Source organism: Marmota monax, unplaced genomic scaffold, assembly GCF_021218885.2.
Source record: "Marmota monax isolate L192 unplaced genomic scaffold, Marmota_monax_Labrador192_F-V1.1 WCK01_AAM20220418_F8-fsc00064, whole genome shotgun sequence".
In the NCBI taxonomy this organism is placed as follows: Eukaryota; Metazoa; Chordata; class Mammalia; order Rodentia; family Sciuridae; genus Marmota; species Marmota monax.
Genome location: NW_026694542.1, coordinates 7,443,627 through 7,452,504, shown reverse-complemented (window position 1 = coordinate 7,452,504; position 8,878 = coordinate 7,443,627).

The following is an 8,878-nucleotide window of genomic DNA, read 5'->3' as shown; positions in this document are numbered from 1 at the left end:
CAAGGATTAGTTGAGATCCTGAGTGTGAAAGTATTCCATGTGCAACTAGGAAACAGACCTTCACAAGCACCCCCGGACTTAGGAGCTGAAGGTGGCCTCAGGATTGACTGGAGGGAGAATGCTGTGCAGGGCACTTCAGTATGCAGGGCACGGTGCTCGGTGCCATGGGGATGAGGGGCTGAGGACAACAGGGACACGGCCCTGCAGGAATCTCACATCCTGGGAGTGACGCCTCCGGCCATCACTGAATCTTCTGAGGACAAACGCTTTTTAATAGGGTTGGGTCTGGCACCTCTGGGTGAGTCAAGGGCACTGAACAAGAGAGAAAGGGGTCCTGGGGCATAGCTCAGGGGTAGAGCAGTTGTTAGCATGCCTGAGGCCCTGTGTTCCATCCCTAGCACTGAAGAGAGAAAGAGAGAGATAATTCATCTATGTGAAACACCTACTGTGTGCAGTTACAGGGTCATTCATTGAATTTCCACAGCGCAGTGAGGCTGGGCTTATTATTGTGTCATTTTACAGATGAAGAAACTGAGACACAGGGAGGTTTTACTTGTCCAAGTCAATGTGGGGTGGAGGCAGTATTAAAATTCAGATCCTTCTGATTTCCAGGCTGGAGAGCTCCACCTGGAAAGGAAAAAGGCCAGGATCCATTTACAGCTTCCCATCCTTCAGGAGAAGTGGGAGGGGAGGGAGGGAGCAGGGCCCTTTGGCAGGAGCCTGTCTCCTGAATGTCACCCTGTGACCTCAGATAGCACCCTGCCTCTGGGATTTCTGATAATGAGAAGGGGGTACATATCATTTCACTTGTCTTCATTTATTTATTTAGTGCTTATTTACTGAGCATTTATTATGTGCCTGGCCCCATGCTGGGTGCTCTGTTTGCCAAAATGAAAGACCCCGCCCCTGCCCTATGGAGCAAACTGAGCCAGGAGCTTCTGGTTGAGAAGACAGAAGCTGGACAGGTGCTTAGGGAAACTTGAAGGGTGTTTACACCCCGGCATGAGGGGAAGTCAGAGGGGGACATCTTAGAATCCACGATCAAGTGAAGAAAACAATACAATTCCATTCATCTGAAGCTCATAAGCAGGTGTCAATAGCAGATACAGGGGATACAACTATAAGGAAAAGTACAGAATAATTAACACACAGCTGGGGTCCCTAGTGAGGAGCAGATCATGAGCCAGAAGAGTCCCTTCAGGGGTTTCTGGGGAGCTGACAAAGTTTTGTTTCTTGGCCTGAGATCTAGTTTAAGTTTTTGTTTGTTTTGTGTGTGTGTGTGTGTGTGTGTACCAGGGAGACTGGGGATTGAACCCAGGCTTATGTTACATACCAGCCTTTTAAAATTTTCTTTTGAGACAGGGCCTCACTAAGTTGCCAAGGTTGGCCTCAAACTTGAGATTCTCCTGCCTCAGCCTCCTGAGTTGCTGGGATTACAGGTGTGCACCAACACTCAAGGTTTATAACTTTCTTAACCCTGCATGTATGTATTTTTTCACAATTTTAATATACACAAATGACCAAGTTCACTGTTGTGTGGCCCTAAGTCAATCTCCCATGGCCCCCCCTACACAGACTCTGTACACAGGAGGTGCTTAAAAAGAGAATTTGGAAGAACTGGAAGCAGGACGCGTGGTCCAGCCAGATAGGAAGGCTATGGCGTCATGTCTAGGGACAAGAGCTCATTTCCTGCCTGAAGTTCTCAAGGTCTAAGAGAACTAAAAATTTTCTCATGATTGTCTGGAAAAAATTGAGCCCCAGACTCCAGAATTTGCTCCCCCTTCCCCTCAGCCCGGCACCAAACCACAGAGCAGTGCAGGGCACTGAGTCAGAAGGCCTGGGTTGGAAATCCAGCTCTGTGCGTACCCGTCAGGTTTTCCCCAGCAAGGCGCTTCTCAACACGGGCCTCAGTGCCTTCATCTGTAAAATGGGGCTGGTGAACCACCCATCTCACAAATCATGACAAGGCCTCAGTGGAGTAACAGATGTCAAAATGCTTTGAGGCAGCTCAGGAGGCTGGGGCAGGAGGATGGCGAATTCAAAGCCAGCATCAGCAGATTAGCGAGCTACTTAGCAACTCAGTGAGACCCTGTCTCTAAATAAAATATATTAAAAAAAAAAGGGGCTGGGGACGAGGCTCAGGCTCAGTGGGTAAGCACCCCTGGGTTCAATTCCCAGTACCAAAAAAAAAAGAAAGAAAGAAAAAAGTTTTGGGGAATGCCATGTACATTGTACAATTCAAATGTCGTATTACCCAGGCATCCGCCCTGCCGCCCCTGCCCCCATTTGATTTTGCCAGGAAAGCTCAGAATTCACCCTGACTCTGATTTAGAAGGCCTCCCAGCCCCAGCCCCAGGTCCTCTGGCTTGCTATATTCTGGGCCCCAGCTTCAGGAACTTCAGGGTGATTCCAAGAGCAAGTTCCCCAAGTTAAAGGAAGCTGGTCTGGGGAGGTGGCATTCCAGGCGGCATGTCAGGGAGTGAGTCAGGGCTGGGTGGCCCTCCCATCCCTGGAGGAGGGGAAGGCCTGCCTCCCTGGCTGTGGCCCAGGCTGGGTCACTCATTTGCATATATCTGCATATATGCAAGTTTCACCTGTGCACACTGGCAGGGCTGGCACAGACACCTGTGCAGGAGCAGAAAGGAAACCAGTTGGTGTGGCTGGCTGCCTGCTGGGCACCAAACCAGGATCTGGGTCCATGGTTCATCCACCTACGGATTCCCTAAATGTCTGAACCAAACACGTGGCTTCGGCCCTGGACTCCTCTGGCTGTCCGTGCTGGGAGTCTCACTGTCCTGAAAGACCCTTTTCTGGCACACTCCAGGTGGGGTCACTCCGCCACCATCCCCTTGGGTGCTCCTTCCTCACCGCACACTTGACCTACTGCAGCTGCCTCCTCCAGGGCTCTGACATCTGACTGTCCCCTTTCAGAGCCACCAAGCCTCAGTGGTAACACAGGACATCCCTGAGAAATCTGTCCATTCCCATTCTGGTCCTCCCCCCCCCCAAGCCCACTCCCATGCCCATCTTAAGCCCTGGACAGGTATTTGAGACCCTCCATAATACACAGCCTCCCGACTCTCACTCCCAGCCCATTCCCCACTTTCTTACCTTCCAGTCAGGTGAATATAGGACCTGCACACACCTTTTCTGTGCTTCAGTCTCCTCGTTTGTAAAACAGGGCTAAAACTTAGATCCCCTTGCAGGGTTCTGTAAAGATTTCAATGAGGGGCTGGGGTTGTGGCTCAGCAATAGAGCGCTCACCTAGTGTGTGCAAGGCTCTGGGTTCAATCTTCAGCACCACATAAACATAAATAAATAAACAAACAAACAAACAAATAAAGGTATTGCATCCAACTACACCTAAAAAAAAAAAAAAAAAAGATTTCAATGGGTGCTGGGTGTGGTGGCACATGTCTGTAATCCCAGTGACTCAGGAGGCTGAGGCAGGAGTATTACAAGTTCAAGGCCAGCCTCAGCAATTTAGCAAGGCCCTAAGAAGCTTAGTGAGACCTTGTCTCAAAATAAAAAATGAAAAAGGGAGGGGTGCTGGGGATGTAGCTCAGTTGGCAAAGTGCTTGCCTCACATGCACAAGGCCCTGGGTTCAATCCCCAGCACCACACAAAATAAATAAATAATAAATAAATAAATAAATAAATAAATAAGGGGCTGGAGAGACTGGGGTTGTGGCTCAGTGGTAGAGCGCTTGCCTAGCATGTGTCAGGCACTGGGTTTGATTCTCAACATCGCATATAAAAAATTTTAAAATGAAGTCCTTTGAAAACTAAAAAAATAAAATAAAAGGGGACTGGAAATGTAGCCCAGAGGTAAAGCACCCCTGGGTGAAATACCCAGTGCAGCAGGGCATGGTGGCACATGCCTGTAATCCCAGCGGCTCGGGAGGCTGAGGCAGGAGGATTGCCGGTTCAAAGCTAACCTCAGCAAAAGCAAGGTACTAAGCAACTCAGTGAGACCCTGTCTCTAAATAAAATACAAAATAGGGCTGGGGATGTGGCTCAGTGGCCAAGTGCCCCTGAGTTCAATCCCTGGTACTAAAATAAACAAACAAAACCCAATACAAAAAAAAAAAAAGATTTCAATCAAGCAATGCATGAAAGCATGTCTAGTACACAAGCACAATAAATACAAGCTATTGTTAATATCATTTCTTCTCTTACTGCCTTTCTATAGAGAGAATTCCTTTCTCGGAGTTTCCTCCTTCTTCCCAGCCCTTCCTCTTCCCTTGCTGAAAGCTGCTTCTCCAGGTAAGACAATCTAATGATGGCTAAGAATGCCTGCTGGTCTAGGTCTCAATTCTAGCTCAAGAAGTTATTTCTTGGGGCTGGGGATGTGGCTCAAGCGGTAGCGCGCTTGCCTGGCATGCGTGCGGCCTGGGTTCGATCCTCAGCACCACATACAAACAAAGATGTTGTATCCGCCTAGAACTGAAAAATAAATATTAAAAAATTCTCTCTCTCTCTCTCTCTCTCTCTCTCTCTCTCTCTCTCTTTAAAAAAAAAAAAAAAAAGAAGTTATTTCTTGATGGGGGTGGTTTATGCACACCTGTAATCCCAGTGGCTCAGGAGGCTGAGGCAGGAGGATGGCGAACTCAGCCACGGCAACTTAGTGAGGCCCTAATCAACTTAGCAAGACCCTGACAGAAAATAAAAAAAACATAAAAGGGCTGGGGTTGTGGCTCAGTGGTTAAATGCCCCTAGGCTCAATCCCTGGTACCGCATCCCCCCCCCAAAAAAAAGAGTTATTTCTCCTTTTTATGCCCTCCGGTTCCTCATTTGTAAAATGGAGATAATCTTGGTATCTACCACATAGAATTCTTGTTAAATAAAATGATGCATTTAAGCACTAAGCATATTAATTGGGACACAGACAACACCAAACTGTTATCATCACCCAAGACATAGTCTCTGATCACCGCTGCTCCCTTTCTCCCCCGCAAAGGCCCTGGGACAGGCTCCTAAAGGTCCCTTAGAGTTGTCAGAAACACTGACAACCAGAAACACTGCCTTCATCTGAATTCTCCAGGGCTTCAGACCTCCCGAGGATCACCAGTTGGCCTTCTGACCCTTCCTGTAGGAAGCAACTGAGCTGGCCAGTGCCCCACTGCACTGACTGGTGGTTGGGAGGGTGGGCTCAGCTCCACTGTCCACTAATTCTGGGGCATAGGCCATGCAGAGTTTGGGCTGCAGAGGGTTTGTGGACTCTTCAACCCCAGCTAGGGGGCTGGGCCTGGGTCAAACTCTGGCCTGGACAAATGCAAATGAGCTCAGGGGCTAGGAGGGGCCCCTGTAGGGGTGGGGTGATGTGGCCTGAGCAGATGGAATTGGGTAACAGTGTTCAAGGCTCTCCTCTCTGAGGCCAGGGGTATTGAGACCCACACCCAGTTGGTGCAAATGTCTCTCCTGGCTTCTCTGCTTCTCTGCTTCCCACCTCCTCCAGTCTCTTCCAGGCTCCAGGGGCAGTAGGTGAACTTCCAGGGTGTGATCTCTTCCAGGGTGAAAGAGATGCTTGAGGCACCACCCTGTCTTTGAACAGTGGAGTGGCCCTGGGTTCCTCCCTCATTCAGACCCCTTACCCCCACCCCTGCCTCCCACCACTGCAGTTGAACCTGTTGGAGGAGGGCTTGTAAGGGAGGGAGGGAATGGGGAGCAACCCAGCACCTCTCCTTCATTCGTCTACCCTCCCACCATACCCCCAGGAGCTTGGAGTCCATGGCCCGAACACAGAGGGAAAGCCTGCATTAGGGGTTTTTCATAGTTGTAATTATTTTTCTCACTTCAAGAATAAGGAGTAGAGTGGGTTTGCAATTCCCACTGGGCTTTCTAGCTATCCCCGCCCCCATTCCCCCAGGCCCAAAGTAGCAAAAGTAAGGTTGTTCTCCTCTCCCCCACTTTGCAGCCCAAATTTGGATTAGGGGGTCGACCTACCCTTTCATCATGAAAGAAAAAGTTCGGACCTCCAAAGGGTCTGGTCTGGGCGAGAAACATATAACCCCACCCCCACCCGTATAGACACTCAGCGGAAGCGAAGGGTCGGAGGGCAGGCGAGAGCAGTATATGTACACAAGTAGTGGGCGTGTGCTGTGTGCGCTGTGTATGTTTGATGTGGCTGTGTACTCGCTGCGGTGTCCTGTGTGGTTGCCTACGGAGTGTGTACTAAAGCTATGTGGGAGTTCATGTCTGACATGTGTGTGTTCTGGGCTATGTTGTGGGATCCCGTGCACACACCCGCTTCGTTGTTGGAACGAGATGCATCTATGTCCCACCTCTGGCTTTCACCTAAGGCCCAGCGATGAAGACGACAGTGTAAAGTCCTCATTTCCGTGACCGGGTCTGCGAAGGTCTGAGGATCTGGACCGACTTGCCTCTGTTCAGGACAGGGAGAATTCGTTGCAGCCGGGTTGGGCTCAGGGCCTGCCGCCAGCTCTCCGCGGGGCGCCTAGGCGCACCTTCTGCGGTGGGTCTACTCGGCTTCGGGTGGAGGGCCCCTCCCTCGGGTCTGCGGAATTAAGCGCTGGCTTCCGGACAGAGAATTCCTAAGCCCCAGACCACCCAATCCAGCGCCTACGCGTCCTGCACCCGACACCGCGAGCCATTCCCGGCTCAGGCGCTTGGTGAAGTTCAGTGCCGCGTGGCTTCCTAGCCGAGCAGGGCGCCTCCAACGCACCTTCAAACCCCTCCATTTTTTGGTTAACCATTTTCTTTTTTGTTGTTGGTGGTGTTGGGGTGTCCTAAATTTAAAAATTTGTTCATAATTTTGCTTTTAACGTGTTTGATGACTTAATATATGTTTTTTTAATATTTATAATTTTGTTTTAGGTGGACACAATATCTTTATTTTCTGCGGTGCCCAGTGCCTCCAGCATGCTACCACTGAGTCACAACCCCAGCCCATATGCGTGTGTTTTTAAAACTTCCCCCGTCAATTTCAAATAGATTTTTCCTGGAGGGAAAGCTGTAATTTGGATGTCGCAAAAAACGATTCAGGGAGAGCTGAAGGGATGCGGGAGACCCTCGTGGGGAGGGACGGATGCCCTGGAGGGGTTGCGCTGATCCCAGGGCCTTTCTCCTCTGATTCCCCCGACAACTTCTCCGAGGTTCTTTGACAAATGGGGCGGGAACTCCAACCACAGAGTATTCTGTCGGCGGAGTGTAGGTGAGGGCAAAGAGAAGCCGCCGGACAGGCAGCGACCGAAGCAACTACCCGGCCACCCCCACCCGGTATGCGCCGGTGCTCATTAAACGCTCCATCAGAAGAAAACACAATAATTCCAAATTTCGGGAAAAGTCAAATCGGAGGGATGTAGGCCGGCCTCTACAGGATGGTCCTTCCCCAGGCCTCTCTGAATGTGAGGGCTCTATTCACAGCTCAAAGGGCAAGGTGGAGGGAAGCTGGGCAAAGATTCGATTCTTAACCCCTTCCCCGGCAAAAACCGAATTACTTTCCCCAAACCAAATTACTAAGAAAGGTCCCCTCAAATCGAATTTAAACCCACTGAAACAAAACTAAAGTTACGTTTGGCCAGAACGGCAGCCCAGGGCAGGAATCGTGGTCCAGACTCCATTTCCCTGGGCAGATGTGTGCAGGTGCCGATTTCAGGCACACAAAGCGGTACTCTTAGCTCGAGAGCGTGCGGTTGGCACCACATAGAGCCCAGCCACTGCGCGGAGACTCCTGTGCACTCCCACGTGTTCAGAATGCCGCGAAGAACTGCCAGGAAGCGGTGCTGATTCGAGTGGAGTTCCTGCTACAAGGAGGGTCGGAACTCCAAGTAACCTCAAGCAAGGAATACATCCGCCCCCAGCCCCCGCGCGCCGCCGCGCGGGTTAATAATGCTGGAGCAATCGGTACCCAATTGTGCGGGATGGTTTTCGTCTACCGACCAGCGAAGAGCCCGCGCAGTGCACAGCGCCGATCAGGTCCAGTTGCTCTGCCTAGGGCTGACTCTGGAGGACCCCTCGGAGCTGTATTCCCTATTCTGGACCCCATTGTCTCCGGACCCCAGGGCTGTTGCTGGGGACATCTTGCTAAGGACATCTTCTGATCTGACCAGGGGAGGGGGGGGCACTTCTGGCTTTCCTAAGCCGCAGAAGCTGTGAGGTATTGGTAGTGAGAGAAGAGTTAGTTGGTCTTGTCTCTCTCCCTCCCTCGCTCCCTTCTTTCCTTTCTTTCAACCTCCTCCCTTCTTTCTTTCCCTTTTCCTCCTTTCCTTCTTTCTTTCTTTCCTTCCTTTTCCTCTTCCTTTTTCTTGATTTTATTGTTTTTGGATTTGGGGTTTGCAAGTCATTATGCAGCAAATAACAAAGCCTTCGAATCTTAATCCAGTTTGCTTCTGTTATCCTTCTGGTAGCCTTCAGACAAGGGAAATGGCTGACCTAGAATATCACAGCCAGCAGCTTGGAGGCTGAGCTGGGATGGGAACCCAGGCTTGAGGCCTCTCAGGCCAGCCCTCCTTATATTCTGATCAAGCACTTGATAACTGTTCTTTCTAGCTCCCATCCCTAACACCTCCTTGTTTTTTAAGGTTGGGAAGATGTGACTCCTGTCAAAGGATATCCTACCCTGGGGAGTCTGAAGGTGAGGAGAGCCCCCAGTTTCCCAGCTAGGTGCCCCAATCCTACATCCTTTGGATCTGTGAAGAGAGAGGTGATAATGGAGGGCAAGGTCTCCTCATTCAGGGAATGGGTTAATAATAGTACCTACTTCACAGGGTGGGGAGGGGGGAAGGAGAGATGCACGGAGCTTGGTATTGAGTGTTTGGTAAATTCCAAAGGACTACAGGCTGTTTCTGTCACAGCTGCTGCACAGGATAAGGATCTTACACAAATTCAGAGAAGTCCCTTGAATGCTTAGGGGCTG